Source organism: Leopardus geoffroyi, chromosome X (genome assembly GCF_018350155.1).
Source record: "Leopardus geoffroyi isolate Oge1 chromosome X, O.geoffroyi_Oge1_pat1.0, whole genome shotgun sequence".
NCBI classification, from domain to species: domain Eukaryota; kingdom Metazoa; phylum Chordata; class Mammalia; order Carnivora; family Felidae; genus Leopardus; species Leopardus geoffroyi.
Genome location: NC_059343.1, coordinates 98,238,112 through 98,256,084, shown reverse-complemented (window position 1 = coordinate 98,256,084; position 17,973 = coordinate 98,238,112). Strand labels below are relative to the sequence as shown.

The window sequence follows — 17,973 nt, the reverse complement described above, 5'->3', positions numbered from 1 at the left end:
CGGGGGGGGGGGCGCTCCAAGAAGGCTCTGCGGAACTAGGGACGCTTGAGCTGGGCCTTGAAGACATGAGCAGAGGAAAGAAAGGCGAATGCGAACAGCACATGGAGACCAGTGAAACCTCTCTGTTTCCGAAGCCATCACGAACTAAAACACAAAGCTAAGCACGGAGCCCGGCTCTACCCCACCTTCTGGTGCCGAGGTGACTTCTCCCCGAGGAACAGGGGAATAACTCGTGGAACCGTGGCCTGGATGCTTAAGTCCGTTTCCCCACTTGGTTAGAACTCTGCCCTGGGGTTTAGTCGTCCTCAAAGTATCGGTAGGGATCTCTTTTCCGCTTCCTTCCATGCAATAGATCATGTTTCCGGAAGGGGGCCCACAGGCTCACTTTAGTGTAACTGAAGCCAGACCCTCCAAGGTTGGCAAAGGAGGCGGGAATCACCACGTGGGCAACTTAGAACAGCCAGATCTCACGGCTCCAATCTTTGTGCCCCACACGTGGAGATATTCTCTCCTCTGTTAACCATGGGGGTTCTAAGTCCGGTTTCATTAAAGGCTTTCCTTTAATGCTCTAAGGGGCTTCCTTAGAGTTTGTTCTACTCAAATCCGCTGGCAACTTCCATTCCCTCAGCCTCTAGCTTCTCTGAGGACTACTGGCTACTATGCCAAGACATGCAGGCGAATAGGACAAGTAAACCCCAACAACCAGTGGGTACTCTGGGGGCAAACGTCCAACCATTCTTCCCATTCTGAACACCTCTGCTAAATATCCCACACTCCATACCATTTGCTGCTCCCTTTCTCCACTCTTTTTTTTTTTTTAATGTTTTTATTTATTTTTCAAGAGAGACATTGACAGAGTGTGAGCAGAGGAGGGGCAGAGAGAGAGAGAGAGAGGAAGACACAGAGTCTGAAGTAGGTCCAGGCTCTGAGCTGTCCGCACGGAGCCCGACGCGGGGCCGGAACTAGTGAACCGCGAGATCATGACCTGAGCCGAAGTCGGACGCTCAACCGACTGAGCCCCCCAGGCGCCCCATCTCCACTCTTCTTTACAGCAAAACTCTTTAACAGATGTGTCTACGTTCCCTGTGTACAATTTTTCTCCTCCCCGTCTCTCTTGAACCCACTCCACTCAAGCTTCTGTCCACCGAAACGGCTTTGGTCAAGGTCCCGGGAGATCTCTATGTTGCTAAAGTCGATCGAGAATTCTCAGCCCTCCTCTTGTGTGGTCGACCAGAAATACTTTGGACAGTTGATGGTTCCCTCTTCCCTGAAGCACCTTCTTCGCTTGATTTCCACGACACCGTTCTCTTCCGGTTTTCCTTCCACTGTACAGGCCACATCTTGTCAGTCGTCTTTGCTCGCCCTCATTGTCCCCCTAACCTCTAAATGTGGGAGTGTCCCAGGGCTGGGTCCTTGGTCCCCTTCTCTTAACTGCTCTCCTGGTCTTCTCATGTCTCTTCATCATCCATCTCAGGGCTTTAAATACTATCTAGGGGCTTCTGGGTGGCTCATTCGGTTGAGCGTCCAACTCTTGAATTCAGCTCGGGTCATGATCCTAGGGTTATGGGATCGAGCCCCTGCTTGGGATTCTCTCTCCCTCCCTCTGCCCCTCTCCCCATTTGCATGCTCTCTCTCTCTCTCTCTCTCTCTCTCTCTCTCTCTCGTATGAGTGCCAGGCTTGCATGTCCCACAGCTTACTTAGTATCTCCACTTAAATGTCTAACTGGCATCTCAAATTCAACATATCCAAAACGTAACTTCTGATATACCCCCCAAGCCTGTTCTTCCCACGGTGAAACCCAGTTCATCCATTTCTCCCACCCTGACCCCACGCCTCTGGCCACCACCAATCTGTTCTCTGTATCTGTGAGCTTAGTTTTTGTTTTGGGGGTTTTCCTTTTTTTAGATTCCATATATAAGTGACATCATATGGTATTTGTCTTATTTCATTTAGCATAATGCCCTCAAGGTCCATCCACGCTGTTGCCAACGGCAAGATTTTATTCTTTCCTACGGCTGGACGATATATGTTCATATTATATATACATACACACACAAATTTCTTTATCCATTCATCCACCGACGGGCACCACCATATCTTGGCTATTGTAAATACTGCTGAAATGAACATGGGGTGCATTTGCCTTTTCAAGTTAGTGTTTTCGCGCTCTTTGGATAAATACCCAAAAGTGGACTTGCTGTGTTAATTTTTTGAGGGAATCTCCATACTGTTTTTCATATCAGCCGCGCCAATCTGCATTCCCGCCAACCAAGGACAAGGGTTCCCTTCTCCCCACATCCTCCCCCATACTTGTTATTTCTTTTGTTTTTAATGCTAGCCCTTCTGACAAGCGTGAGGGGACATCTCGTTGTGGTTGTGATCTGCACTTCCCCGATGACGAGTGATGTGGACCATCTTTACGTATACCTGTGGGTCATCTGCATGTCCTCTGTGGAAACATGTCTATTCAGATCTAATGGCAGTTTTTATTTTTTTTTAATTCTTTTTAAAAATATTTTTTGGAGAGAGAGAGAGCACACAAGTGGGGGGGGTGCAGAGAGAGAGGAGAGCGAGAGACCCCCCCCCACCACCAAGCAGACTCTGTGTTGACACGGGGCTCAATCTCACAAACCGTGAGATCATGACCTGAGCCGAAATCAAGAGCCAGATGCTCAACCAGTTGAGCCACCCAGGTACCCACGATGGCAATTTTTAATTAGATTGTTTGCTTTTTGCTACTGAGTTGTATGAGTTCTTTGTATATACTTGGGATATTAGTCCCTTATCAGATATGTGATTTGTACATATTTTCTCCCATTCAGTAGATTGCCTTTTCATGCTGTTAATGGTTTCCTTTGCTGTGCAGAAGCTTTTCCGTTTGATGAAGTCCCCCTTGTTTCTTTTTGCTTTCATCGCTCTTCGTCTGGGTGCCAGGTGAAAAAAATCATCACCAAGACCTACGACAAGGAGCTACTACCTGTGTTTTCTTCCAGGAGTTTTATGGTTTCCGGTCTCACATTCGTCTTTAATCCGTTTTGAGTTCATTTGCGTGTCTGGTATAAGGGTGGCCAGGTTTCATTCTTTTGCATGTGGCTGTCCAGTTTTCCCAACACCATTTATTGAAGAGATACGCTTTTCCCATTGGATATTCTTGCCCCCTTTGCCGTATATTAATTGAACATACGTGTGTGGGTTTTCATCTGGGCTCTTGACCCTGTTCCACTGATCTATATGTCTGTTTTTATGCCAGTACCATACCGTTTCAATTACTACAGCTTTGTAGTATAGTAATATAGCAATCGGGGGGCACGAGGTCTCCAGTTTTGTTCTTCCTTCTCAAGATTGCTTCGGCTATATGGGGTTTTTTTTTGTTTGTTTGTTTGTTTGTTTTTTTTGCAATTCCATACAAATTTTAGGATTATTTGTCCTAGTTCTTTGAAAAATGCCATTGGAATTCTGATAGGGATTAGACTGACCCTCTAGATTGCTTCGAGTGGTATAGACATTTTAACAATGTTCATTCTCCCAATACATGAGCATGGAATATCTTTCCGTTTGTTTGTGTCTTCAATTTCTTTCAAAATCCAAATTCTCTTTGAAAAATGTTTTAACGTGTACTTATTTTTTAGAGAAAGAGTGAAACAGGCAGAGCATGAGCGGGGAAGGGGCAGAGAGAGAGAGAGAGAGAGGGAGGCACAGAATGTGAGGCCGGCGCCAGGCTCCGAGCGGTCAGCACAGAGCCCGACGCGGGGCTCGAACCCACGAGCTGCGAGATCATGACCTGAGCCGAAGACGGCCGCTCAACCGACTGAGCCCCCCAGGCGCCCCTCAAAATCTAACTTCTGATATACTTCCAGCCTTGTTCTTGGTAGGTTAGACTTTGAGGGGCGCCTTGGGAGCAGCTCGAACAAAACTGCTGTGTTACACAACTCCAGAGGGCGCCAGCCACATTTCATTCAGTGCCATTGATGTTATGCAACGTGGTGACCCTGTTTCCCTCGAGTCCTCTTTCTCCAGCATCCTACACCTAATCTCTTAGCAGGTTCGGTTGGCTCTACCTGCAAAATATATCCAAGAATCCAACAACTTCTCTCCAGTTCCACTGCCAGCAGCCTGGTCCAAGCTCGTCCCCTGATAACTTATTATCCAAAAAACAAAACAAAAAAAACCACAAACCAACCAACCAACCACGAGAGCAATCCTTTTTAAATGTGTCAAACCACACCACTCCTCTCCCCAATGCTTCCTATCTCGCTCAAAGACAAAGTCAAAATTCTTACAATGGCCTATAAGACCATGAATTGGTGTTTTTTTTTTTCCTCTTTGGCATTTATCTATCTCTATCTATCCTGTGTATTGTATGTATTCATCTCATTTATTGTCTATTGCCCCCAGATGAACATAAGCTTCACGGGTCAGGAACTCGGTCTGTTTTGTTCACCGATGAAGCCTCAGTATCTACAATAATACCTGACGCAAAATGCACACTCAGTACATATTTGTAGATGAAATAAATGAAGTGGGTTAGGAAGGGGGAAATCTCTACGCACAGGCCAGCATCCTACCAAAACACAATATAACAAGTGAAGTGCTATTTGAGTAGCCAGCTAGGGCTGGGACCAAGTCAAATCCCAAGAGATGCTCAGTTCCTATTTCCTACTGTTTTGTGTTTCCACTGTTTTGCTATTTTACCTGATGAAGTCTCCTTTCCTCTGCTTCCTAAAGAAAAAGAAATTCGCCTATAGGTGGGCAGGAGCGCCCCCTGGTGGAAGCCAGCCTACAAAGCAATGGAAAAGAAAATCCTAGAGCAACAGTCTCTTAAGTTATAAAGGAGGGTCACTGGGGACAAAGGGACTCCAACATTTCACAGAAAAAGTCCTCAGTAGAAATAAGGGAAACTAAAGATTAGATTCAAAGTATATGGCGGAACTTACTAACTTATTTTACCGTTGAAACTCTTCTGCAATCTGAAAACGAGAAAAAAAAAATCCACTGAAAGCTGAACAACGTAAATACTGACTCCCAAGGAATTTTTAATCTGGTAGAGGATGTAAGTCATGAACACAAACAAGTACAAAGCAATGGGTATGACTGTGAATGAGAGAATGGGAGCCAAATAAGAGGAATAAATTAAGAGCTATGACTCACCCAGGAAAGAGAAGGCTAACTTTGGTGCCGAGTAAATCCAGGAAGACAACTTGGAGGGGGTGATTCTTGAGCTGAGCCTTGAAAGACAGACAAAATTTTATTTTTATTTATTTTTTAAAAGACATTTTATCTTATTTTTATTTTTTTAAAGTTTATTTATTTATTCTGAGACAGAGAGAGAGAGAATATGAATGGGGGAGGAGCAGAGAGAGAGGGAGAGAGAATCCTGAGCAGGCTCTGCACTCACAGTGTAGAGCCTGATGCGGGGCTCGATCCCACGAACTGTGAGCTCATGATCTGAGCCAAAATCAAGAGTCGGATGCTTAACCGACTGAGCCACCTAGGCACCCTGACAAAATTTTAATAAGACAGTATTCCAGGTAAAGACCTGAATATAGGGAAGGGTATATCATGTGGAAACCCAAGCAGGCCAACAGGGCTCTGCACATGTCACAATTTGGGTGACAACACAACTGAAACCCCTCCTTGAAAAGAGCAGAGATTCAAGGGGTGCCTGGGTGGCTCCGTCGGTTAAGCGTCCGACTTCGGCTCAGGTCATGATCTCGCGGTTCATGGGTTCGAGCCCTGCGTCAGGCTCTGTGCGGACAGCTCAGAGCCTGGAGCCTGCTTCGGATTCTGTGTCTCCCTCTCTCTCTGCCCCTCCCCCGCTCACACTCTGTCTGTCTGTCTGTCTCTCTCTCAAAAATAAATAAACACTAAAAAAAAAAATTAAAACAAAAAAAAGAGCAAAGATTCTCAAGAGAAAAGTCGTTGCCAGAGGCAAACACAGGAAGGAACCAAAGAAGTCCCCCTCCCCCTGTCGCTTTCCTTGTTTTCCCTCGGATGAGAGGAACACTACTCAAAACTATGGGGAAGAAGAAGATAAAATGCAAAGTCCACAATAAATTCTCCAGCTTACATACCAGAGGATTCTGAATCCACAATATCCAATGAAGATACTTACATCGCAGGGTCTATGCTGTCCTGTATTTTATCTAACGGTAAAATAAAGTGGTACTCCCTCCATTCCCTCCTGTGCAATGACCTTCCCATGGAGATGCCAAAACGCATCCTGAATCCATCCAGCCTTCTCCATCTCAACCGTCATCCCCCTAGTCTGAGCCACGATCCTCTCTTCCCCAGTCCAGGGCAACAGCCGCCTGACTGGTCTCCCCACTTAGTCACTGGCACCTTCTATAAGCCGCGCCCGCACACCGCAGTCAGATCACCCAGGGATATCTTGGGATGAGGTAAACAACTCGCATTTCATTTTCAACTTTTCCTTTTGAAATGTTACAGACTTACCCGTCCCCCCAAAAAGTTGCAACAACAGTCCGAAGAGTCTGCTCACCCAGATTGCTCAAGTATTAACATCTTATATAACCACAGTACACTATTATAAATCATGCAGTTCTATAATCAATAGCCAGGATTTTATTTTCTCCATTTGCCCCAACAATGTCCTTTTTCTGGTCGGGGATCACATACGTTTTCTTTGACGCCTTTAATCTAGAAGAGTTCCTTGCTCTTTTTTTTTTTTTTTTTTTTTTTTTTTTTGTCTTTAATGACCATGATACTTTTGAAAAGCACCCACTGGTTTCAGTTTGGGGCTTATCTGATGGTTCATCGTGTCTCTATTTCAGTTACGTGTTTTGCCCAGAACACTACACATATGATATTGTGTCCTTCTCAGTGCATCCTACCAAGGGACACATGGTAGAAGTTTGTTCAATTACTGGTGATCTTAACTTTGACCAGTTGGTTAGGGTAGTCTGCCCAGTTTCTCCCCAGTGGCGCTCCTATTTTGCCCTTTGTAATGAGTAAGCATTTTGTGGGGAGATGTTTAAAAACTATATAAATACACTGTTTCCATCATACCTTTGTCCATTAATTTTAATATGCTTCGACGATTCTTGCCTGAAATGGTTATTACTGTGGTGCTTGCCGAATAGGTTTCTATTTTCATTATTCTTGTTACACTTTATTAATTGGAATGCTATTGTAAACAAGTGCTTTTCCTTCTCCCTCATTTATTTACTTATTCAGTTATTTCTTCCTATTCGTGTGGACTCATGGATTCTTATCTTACTCTATGGCTTATAATCCATTACTGTCATTAGTCATCTTGTTGCTTACATTGTCACAGATTTCGGCATTGGAAACCCCCTCAAATGGACTCCTGCATCCTTTCTAACACATCCCCATGGCCCTTCTTACTTTCTGGCGACGGAAGACATTCCAAGCTCATCTAATAGTCTCCTTGTCCCAGCCCAGGAATCGGCCGTTTCTACAAGAGTCCTGGTTCCTTTCATTTGGAGAGTGCTATTCTATATATACATCATATATATATACATATATATATATATATATATATATATATATGATATACATATTAGTACATATATGATATATATTATAATACTATAGTATTACTATAGTAAATACTAATATATATAGTATATCATACTAATATATATAGGATATATATATTAGCACATGTGAGTTGGGGAGAAGAGCAGAGAGAGAGAATCTTAAGCAGGCTCCACACTCAGCATGGAGCCAGACGCGGGGCTCGATCCCATGATCTGGGATCTAGATCTGAGCCAAAATCACGAGTTGAACAATCAACCAATGGAGCCATCCAGGAGCCCCTAGAGAATGCTATTTTATTTTTTTTTAAGTTTATTTGTTTGTTTTTGAGAGAGAGAGAGAGAGAGAGAGAGAGAAATGGAGAGGGAGGGGCAGAGAGAGAGAGAGGGAGACAAAGAATCCCAAGCAGGCTCTTTGCTGACAGCGCAGAGCCCGACACGGGGCTCAAACTTACCAACCCTAAGATCATGAGCTGAGCCGAAATCAAGAGTCAGACACTTAACCGACTGAGCCACCCAGGCGCCCCAAGAATGCTGTTTTAAAACCAAGATCTGAATGTTTAGTGTGCCCATTGGTATTGTGGTATCATTGCTTCTAAGCCTCCTCGGCAGACAAAGCTAGGAACCATATGTATATATACAAACAACTCTATCTATTTCCATATCTATCTCCGCGTGAGTGTGTGGTGTGGGTGTGCGCATGTAAAACACCATATTCATACTGATACCTCTGATCACTGCCAGTCTCCTGTCTCTTCTTATGTGTAACTCCTTCCTCTAAAAGCGTAAAGTCTGGCTCTCCTTATTCACGATGTATTCTTTGCTCAATACTAGAATATACATAAAGTAGATTCAGAATTGCTAACCCACACCCCTGTGGAAAACACACCTACTGTCTAGAGTACGGTATTTACTTACTGTTTTGGGGTGATTGTTTTTTTGTCTTGAGCCTTAGAACAGCGGTTCTCGAAGTGTGGTCCCTGAACCAGCATCATTAGCTGCATCTGAGGACTTGTTGGAAATGCAAATTCTTGGGGTATCTTGGGTGGCTCAGCGGCTGAGCATCCAACTTCGGCTCAGGTCATGATCTCACATTTGTGGGTTCGAGCCCCCCATCAGGCTGTGTGCTGACAGCTGGGAGCCTGCAGCCTGCTTTGGATTCTGTGTCTCCCCCCCCCCGCCGCCCCTCCCCTGCTCACGCTCTCTGTCTCTCAAAAAATAAAATGAAACATTAAAAAAATTTTTTTAAAGAAATGTAAATTCTTGAGCTCCACCCTGGACCTACTGAATTAGAAATGCTGGAGGTGGAGATTGTCACCCAGAGCTCTTCAACAAGCTCCCCAGGTGACTCTGATGCACCCCAAAGTTTGAGAACCACTCCTGTAGAGCACATAGTCAAAATACTCTTTTCCGAAGTTATTTAGTGCATCGGTCTGCTCGGGTTGACAAAACTAAATAGCCCAGATGGGTGACTTAAACAGTAGAAACTTATTTCTCACAGTTCTCTAGGCTAGAAGTCCAAGATCAAGGGGTCAGCAAGGTTTGTTTCTCCTGAGGACTCTCTCCTTGGCTTGCAGATGGCTGCCTTTTCACTGCGTCCTCACACGAATTTTTGTGCGTGCATATCCTGCAATCCCTTCCTTTTCCTATAGAGACTGGTCATATTGGATTAGGGCCCCACCCTTATGACTTCGCTTAATGTTAATTACAACCTTTTTTAATGTTTATTTCTTTATTTTGAGAGAGAGAGAGAGAGAGAGAGTGAGCAGGGGAGGGACAGAGAGAGAGGGAGAGAGAATTACAAGTAGACTCCATGCTGTCACCGCAGAGCCCGACATGGGGCTCGATCTCGCGAACTGTGAGATCGTGACCTGAGCCAAAATCAAGACTCGAACACTCAACCGACTGAGCCACCCAGGCGCCCCTAATGTTAATTACACCCTTAAAGGCCCTACTGGCAAATACTGTCACACTGAAGGTTAGCGCTTCAACACATGAATTTTGAGGGGACACATTTCAGCCCATAACACTCGGGTTAGTTATTTTCGCCCACTCCTTCATTACGTCTGTTATTCATTTGTAATACAGTTAGTTCCTTTGTTTCTGTCCATATTCCATTTTGGGTTCCCTTATCACCCTCCCTCCCTCCCTCCCTCCCTCCCTCCCTCCCTCCCTCCCTTCCTTTTTAGTATGTGAAACATTAACATAGTCCTAGAAATCAGAACTCAATACACAAGAACAGTTCCCATCCCTCCTACCTCATTCCCTGCCCTTTCTACCCTCTTCCCATCCACCCCTGCCAATTCCCAACCGCATTACTTTTTGGTGTATCTTTCCACACAAGGAGTATTGGCTTTCCATGGCTCCTGTAACAAGTTACCACAAATTCGGGGGCTTAGAATGCCATAAATGTATCAGATTACCGTTTTGAAGGTCCGAAGTCCAGAATGAGATTCACGAGGCTAAAGCTGCAGGCGTCCGCAGGGCTGTGCTCTTTCTGGGGGCTTTACGGGAGAATCTAACCCCTTGTCTTTCCAGCCTCTATGCGCTGCCTACATTCCTCAGCTATGGACCCTTCTTCCACCTTCTGGCCAGCAACACAGCATCTTCAGACCTCTCTGTGAGCCCTGCTACCATCGGCAAACCTCTGTCCTCTGAGCCCCTTCCTCCTTCCTCTCACAAGGACCCTTGTAATCCTACCGGACGGCCAGGGGGATGCCCTCAGGTCTCCATCCTTAACTTAATCACAGTTGCGAAGTCCCTTCTGTCATGTAAAGCAGGGCACTCAGTTCTGGGGTTTAGTATGTGAACACCTTTGGGGGAGGCCATCATTCTCCCACACAGGTATTTGCTTAAGTTTTTAAAAACGAGGGGCGCCTGGGTGGCACAGTCGGTTAAGCCTCCGACTTCAGCCAGGTCACGATCTCGCGGTCCGTGAGTTCGAGCCCCGCGTCGGGCTCTGGGCTGATGGCTCTGGGCTGATGGCTCGGAGCCTGGAGCCTGTTTCCGATTCTGTGTCTCCCTCTCTCTCTGCCCCTCCCCCGTTCATGCTCTGTCTCTCTCTGTCCCAAAAATAAATAAACGTTGGAAAAAAAAATTTTTTTTTAAAAATAAAAAAAAAGAAAAACGCAGAGTGACAGACCTTGGAATTCGCCTTCTTACGATCATGAAAACGGCTGCCCTCTCTTCTTAGAATGAGCCCCACCTCTTCACCCTCTGGCCTCCTTTGCCTCTTTCCATCTCCTCGACTCTGCCAAATCCTTTACGGCTTCAAGCCTTTGCACATACTCTTTCTCCGCCTAGAATATTCTTTCTCCAGCTCGTCTCATGGTTGGCTCATTCTTCCAGTCTCCTCTCGAATGTCACCTCTTGAAAGGAGTTCTCCTGGATCGCCACACAGATAACAGCCCGTCTCGGTAACTGTGGTTTGGCCTATGTATTTTCTTTACGTTGAGCACAGTTCGTAAGAGATTCTGTATCAGTTTGTAAACTGGCCCATCTCTCTCACTAGAATGTAATCTCCGTAATATCGGGCACAGTATTGGGCACACAGTAGGCACTCCACAAGTGTTGACGGGATGGATGAACGCGACTCCAGTTCAGGGGCCCAATGCAGGATAAGTGCGTTGCTGGTCTATATAGACTAAACGTAACAACCTGTTACCGTACCCTGCTGCTGGGGGCTTTCACAATTCCCAGTCCAGCGCGATATCCTATATGTCATTCATTCCTTAAGTGTTCGCTGAATAGCTAATACCCACACACAACACTACGGGGGAGCAACTATTGCTATTGTCCCCATTTTACCGACGAGAAAACTGAGGCTCAGCGCAGTCGCGTGGCCAAGGACGCGCGGCTAGGAAGCGACCATATGCTAGGCTTCAGGCTGGGCTCAGGGGCTCTACCAGAGAGTGCGTGCACATGATCCTTGCCTTCTCTGGGGGAGAATCCGAGAAGGAATCCGTGCTTACGGGGTAGGGTGCTAAGTGTTATGAAAGAGGCCTGCCAGGGTGCTGTGGGACGGTGAAATCAGGGTGAGGAGTCAGAGGGGGCTTCTGGGAGGAGGAGGCATTTGAACCAAATGTGAAGCCTACGGAGATCTTAGCTAGATCAAGGGAAGACCGACTAGCCAGCTGTGATAGGGCTCACAGGCTATCGTTCACCTCGCTGACACGTCCGTCTTCCTGCGGGCTGGCCTTCGCCTCAGCCTTGCAGGATGAGAAACCCAATACTGTAAGTAACCTAGAATTATCCAGAATTGGGAATACTGGCACACGCTAATCCAGCTCAGGAGAGAACGAGGTTTGTAAATCAGAGCATACGTTTGTTCATTTAACGCGGAGCCGGGCATTCCCTCCCACAGGCCTGTGTACTGAGGCGGTCTTCCAGCCAGCCTAGAACACGGCTCCACACACTTTTTCTTTCAAGGGCCAGGCAGTAAATACGTTTAGTTTTCGGGGTGATATGGTCTCTGCACCCCTACCCCACCGTGCCACTGCGGGGCAATAAAGCAGTGATAGATACCACATAAACAAATCAGTGGGCCCGTGTTCCGATGAGACTTTATTTACTAAAACAGGTGGCAGGGTTTATGGACCCCTGGCCTAGAATAAGAGAAGGAGTTACAAGATTGAAATGCTGAATCACATCGATGCGTCCACTGATACAAGAGAGATAAACCTACCTCTGGTATCAGATTGGGCACGTTCTCTCCAAAACAGTGCTTCGCTGGACACTGCCATCATTTGCCTCTCTGGCCCTCTGTTACCTGCAGGGGGAAAGAGCAGCCTCCATTTTTACAGATGTTTCCCCCATAAAGAGTGACAGATCCGGCAATGTGAACACTTACGAGAGGCACTCGCATGTCAAATCCATGAAGAGAGAGAGAGGATTTTTTTCAATTAGACAGAATCTTGTATTTTTACAAAAGCGGTAAACGTCCAATGTAGAAAATTAGAAAAGATAAGAAAATAGAAACATTATATTCCCACCACCCAGAAATGACCACTATTAAGAGCTTAGTATAGGGGGCGCCTGGGTGGCTCAGTCGGTTGAGCAGCCGACTCTTGATTTCAGCTCAGGTCATGATCTCACAATCATGAGATCGAGCCTTGCATAGAGCTCGGCACCGGGCGTGAAGCCTGCTTAGGGTTCTCTCTCTCTCGCCCTCTGCCTCTCCCCCACTTGCACTCTTTCTCTCTCTAAAAAAACTTAAAAAAAAAATTAGGGGGCGCCTGGGTGGTTCAGCGAGTTAAGCGTCAGGTCACCATCTGGCGGTTCGTGGGTTCGAGCCCAGCATCGGGCTCTCTGCTGGCAGCTGGGAGCCCGGAGCCTGCTTCAGATTCTGGGTCTCCCTCTCTCTCTGCCCCTCCCCTGCTTGTGCTCTTTCTCTCTCTCAAAAATAAATTTAAAAAAGTTTTTTAATTTTGATTTAAAAATCAACATTTAAACATTGAAATTAGACAAAAATAAACATTAAACGTTATTTTTAATGTTTTTACTTTAAAAAATTCTTTTAATGTTTGTTTATTTTTGACAGAGAGAGAGAGAGACAGACAGAGCACGAGCAGGGGAGGGGCAGAGAGAGAGGGAGACACAGAATCCCAAGCAGGCTCCAGGCCCTGAGCTGTCAGCACAGAGCCTGATCTGGGGCTCGAACCTACGAGCCATGAGATCATGACCTGAGCCGAAGTCAGACGCTTAACCGACTGAGCCACCCAGGCGCCCCCCCCCCCAAATTTTTCTTAATAAAAATAAAAAATAAAAGACCTTACTATATATATCCTTCCAGATCAAGAATTCCTCTAAGTTTACATAATACGTATATGCACTTTCTACCAAAATGAGATAACACGTGTACATATGCTTTCTAACTGCTTTTTTCAGTTAATCACCTCTACCATTTCGTGTTAGTCAATTTTCACCTCATCTAATACCCACCCATAGTCAAATTTCCCGACTTTTCCCCAAGTGTCCTATAACGCTAGCTTGTTCAAATCAGGATCCAATCTCAGACCACACATTGCATCTTAAGTCTCTTCATTTGGAATAATATCCTTTTTCAGGACAGGGGTTTTGCTTCCTGCTGTATCCCCAATGCCTTTAACAGTTCTTAATACACGATAGTATCTCAATAGACGTTTACATAATTATTTTTTAATGTTTATGTATATATTTTGAGAGAGAGAGAGAGAGCGCGCGCGCAGGGAAGGGGCAGGTGGGAGAGAGAGGGAGGGTGGGAATCCCAAGCAGGCTCCGCGCTGTTAGCGCAGAGCCCAATGCAGGGCTCGAACTCAGGAACCGTGAGATCCTGACTTGAGCCGAAATCAAGAATCAGGCTCTTAACCAACTAAGCCACCCAGGTGCCCTAATAACTAACTAATGAATACAAAACTTGGGGGAATGGGGGTTTCACCCTAGAGCTTATCTCACCCACCATCACCCTTTATCTCCATTTTACAGATAACAAAAATCAGGACCAGAGAAGTGAAGCGACTTCCCAAGGTCACCCAGCAAGTATGTGGCAATTGCTTTCCGTTTCTCTGTTTACTCTATTAAACCAAGGGCTGTCAAACTTTTTCTGTGAAGAGCAGAAAATAAATATTTTAGGCTTTATAATACAATATGATAAAAATATAATAATTGCACGGTTTTGTAATACAGGTCTGCTGATGAAAAAAATGGAATAGAAGAAAAATATTTTGTTTAATTGTGGTTGAAAGTTCATGTTCCCATGATCAAACTGATTGTAAATGTTCATCTGATAAAACGTTCTTAGCTCGTGGGTCATAGTTGTCCAATCTATGTCTTATACTATGCGCCTTGTCTGTGATTTGGCTTTTTCCTTGTACGTTTGAGTGAAAGTAACATCCTTTTTTTTTCTTTTTTTCCTAATATAATTTATTGTCAAATTGGCTTACAACATCCTTTTTAATGAACAGTTACAATTGGGTTCTGGCCGGGGCGCCTGGGTGGCTCAGTCGGTTGAGCGTCTGACTTCGGCTCAGGTCATGATCTCACAGTTTGTGAGCTCGGGCCCCACGTCGGGCTCTGTGCGGACAGCTCGGAGCCTGGAGCCCGCTTTGGATTCTGTGTCTCCCTCTCTCTCTCTGCCCTCCCCTGCTCATGCTCTGTCTCTGTCTCTCAAAAATAAACATTAAAAAAAAAAAAAGAATTGGGTTCTGGCCTACTGAAGTTATGTGGTACTAAAGTACCAATGAGGACAACTCCCTAGCCATTCCTTTAAAATGCATGATCTTGTCTTGCTTCAGTTACCCTAGTATCTGTTGGTAATGCCTGCCTTCTGTGGTTAAACTTGCAAGAAGGTAGGTTGCCTTATGACCGTGGCTTTCATAATTAACCATGTGTTACCATTTAATGTGGCTGACCAATTTAGAAATCAGTGCAGGGCGCCTGGGTGGCTCAGTCAGTTGAGCAACCGACTTCGGCTCAGGTCATGGTCTCAAGGTTTGTGGGTTCAAGCCCCACGTCAGGCTCTGTGCTGACAGCCTGCCTGTGCTCAGTTCCATCAGAGCAGGTAACACACGGTACTACGATTATGTTCCTCTGTCTCCCTCTTGGAGCCATGAGCTCCTTGCACGGATGGGCTGTGTATTATTCATTTCAGCAACTCGATTTGATAACATTTAAAAAGCCAGTCATTAAAGCAAAGTGAAACTAGTTAAGCCAATACCACTCCGTCTAGGCAGACGAACATCACAGTGAGATACCAAACGAAAGACAAAACAAGTGTTGGTGAGGAGACGGAGAAACTGGAACCTTCATAATTTACCAATAGCAACATTAAACGGTGCAGACACTTTGGAAAAGAGCCCGGAAGTTCCTAAAAATAAAAAAGCTTAAACATAGAGTTGCCATAGAGGACCCAGAAATTCCACTCCTACCCCAGGGAATGGGTGCACATGGTCCTTGCCTTCTCTAGTGGACAGTCAGAGAATGAATTCAAATTCATTCGCAGGGCAGTGTGCAAAGTGTTGTGATAGAGGTCGGCAAAGTGTGTTAAGGGGAACACCAGCAAAGAAAGGGCAGTGAAAGCAAGAGAATTGAAAACACATGTCCACACAAATGTTCTCAATTATTGCATCACTCTTAATAACCACAAAATGAAAGCAACCCAATTGTCCATTGACTGATAAATGGAGAAACAAATGTGGTATATCCACACCATTGAATATTATTCAGCTATAGACAGGAATTACATGCTGGTAAGTGCTACAACACAGATGAAACTAGAAACCATCACGTTAGGTGAAAGAAGCCAGTCCCCAAAGACCACATAGTGTATGATTCCATTCATATGAACTGTCCAGAAAAAAGCAACTATATACAGCCAGAAGAGGGATAAATGGTTGCTTAGGGCTAGAGGTCGGAGGGGAGATTAACTGCAGACAGCTTTATGGGAATTTGCTCCGGGGTGGCTGGGGATGAAAATACTCTAAAACCAGAATGTGCTGACAGGTGCGCAACTCTGCCAATTTACTAAAAATAATTGTACACTTAAAATGAGTGAAGTTTCCGGGCGCCTGGGTGGCTCAGTCGGTTAAGCGGCCGACTTCGGCTCAGGTCACGATCTCGCGGTCCGTGAGTTCGAGCCCCGCGTCGGGCTCTGGGCTGATGGCTCAGAGCCTGAAGCCTGCTTCGGATTCTGTGTCTCCCTCTCTCTGACCCTCCCCCGTTCATGCTCTGTCTCTCCCTGTCTCAAAAATAAATAAAACATTACAAAAAAAAATGAGTGAAGTTTCTAGCGTGCAAAGCGTAACGCTCTTTTGAAAACCCCTCAATCTATCACATTATTGAATCTCTCTCTAAATTAACCCCCCCCTCCCCCAGCTGGACTACCCCCACTACAAGACCTGGTAAGGATGGTGGTGAATGCAGTTTCTCAGGCATTTTTGTCGGTTGGGGCTGGGGGGTGTGCTGATAGAGACATCAAAGTCAGCAGAGAGGTGTGTGTGTGTGTGTGTGTGTGTGTGTGTGTGTGTGTAACTGTAAGACATCTTGAGGTGTACGATGCGTTTCCGGCTGAGTGTTGCAAGCGTGTAATGCGGGCGACCCCGCGGCCTCTGCCAGGTCAAACGGGAGTGTCCCTGAAGTCCCTACTCCAAGTGAGAGACGTAGTCACTTTTTGCAACTCTCAAGCCCCCGTTCACGACCAAGTGAATGTCCCATCGGGGCATATCCGTGAAAATGTCGATTTGGGGGTACGGGGCAGGGGTGATTTGCTCAGTGCTTATTGGGCAAGGAGGTCCCGCCAGAGCAGCCAAATGATCCAAACTCGCCCCCCACCCCCGGCGCTGGGCGCGCTCCCATGGTGTCCTCCAGGGGACAGCGCGTCCCTCCAAGGGCGGCGGGGAGGTGCGGCGGGATGTGACAGCACCTCTCCGAGCTAGGGGAAAGCCTGGCACCGAGCCCCCCCCTCTTTGCCTTGCGGGGAGGGCCAAACCGGCCACAGAGCCGGAGTGAGGCGTCTCCTGGTGCCCGGGAAACTCACGCGGCTGCTCGTCAGCGTCCCCGGGAGGTTACAGGTCAGAGAGCCCGGACCGGAGTCGCCGTCGCCGCCGCACCACCCCCGAGTGGCCCGCGCGGAGCGTTAGGAGAAGGGCGGGGGGGGGGGCGGGAAGCAGGCCGAGCGCGCCCGCAGCCGACGGGGGCCACCGGGCGGACGCCGGGACCCGGGACCCGGCGCGCGGTTGTCCGGTCACGTGGCCACCGCCCCTCTGCGCCCCAGGTTGTGGCGCACAGCGCCCCCTGGTGACCAGCGGCGGGCACGGCCGCGGGGACCGGCGCGGGGCGGCTTCCGGTGCACCAGGCAGCCCAGGTGAGGCCTCTGCGGGGGAGGGTGGGGGAGGGGTGGCATTGATCGCCGCGGGCCGGCCCCCCCCCCCCCCCCCCCGCCCCGGCGATGCAGGACGCCGAGGGGAGCCCACCCAGACCCAAACTGGCGTCTCTGAAGGCCTTTGCCTTCCATCCTGCCCTCCTTCTCCCCAGGGACCCCGAAGAGGGCTGACGGGCCCAATGATTGTCTTGAACCTGGACCTCAGCTCCCTTCTGCAAAAATGGAACAGAATAAGGCAGGTTGGTTGAAGGTGGGCCTTTCTTGATGCTCCTGAAAAGAATGTATTTGCAGGTGGTTGGATGTGAGCTCATTACCTCCCTGAGCCTCAGTTTCCTCCTCTATAAAATAGGGATAATAATAGCTTGAGGAGGTGTTTGGGAGGACTAAGTAAAAGAATCCACCTGTTAAAAATAAGACAGCCATCCCGCAATGGAGTCGCTTATGCTAAGCTTGGAGGCGGGGGAGGGGAAGGGTGGTTGTGTCACCAAACCCAGACTTAATTTGGGCTTTAGCCTCTCCCAGAAATGGAATCCTAAAGCAGTGAGGAATCACCTGGTCAGTACCAGTGAAGTAGCCGGGCCAACCTGCCATCCCCTAAA

The 17,973-nt window shown here is 47.0% G+C and overlaps 1 long non-coding RNA gene across 2 annotated transcripts in view; it reads right to left on the bottom strand.

Moving 5' to 3' along the window:
• Window positions 1-17,235, bottom strand: part of LOC123594132 — a 91,839-nt gene extending 74,604 nt beyond the window's left edge. For both annotated transcript variants that reach the window (XR_006710677.1, XR_006710676.1), the window contains exons 1-2: window positions 17,030-17,235; window positions 5,150-5,226 (exon numbers count right to left, since the gene is read on the bottom strand). This is a non-coding gene — a long non-coding RNA (uncharacterized LOC123594132). The remainder of the gene's footprint in view (window positions 1-5,149; window positions 5,227-17,029) is intronic.
• Window positions 17,236-17,973: the final 738 nt, after the last annotated feature.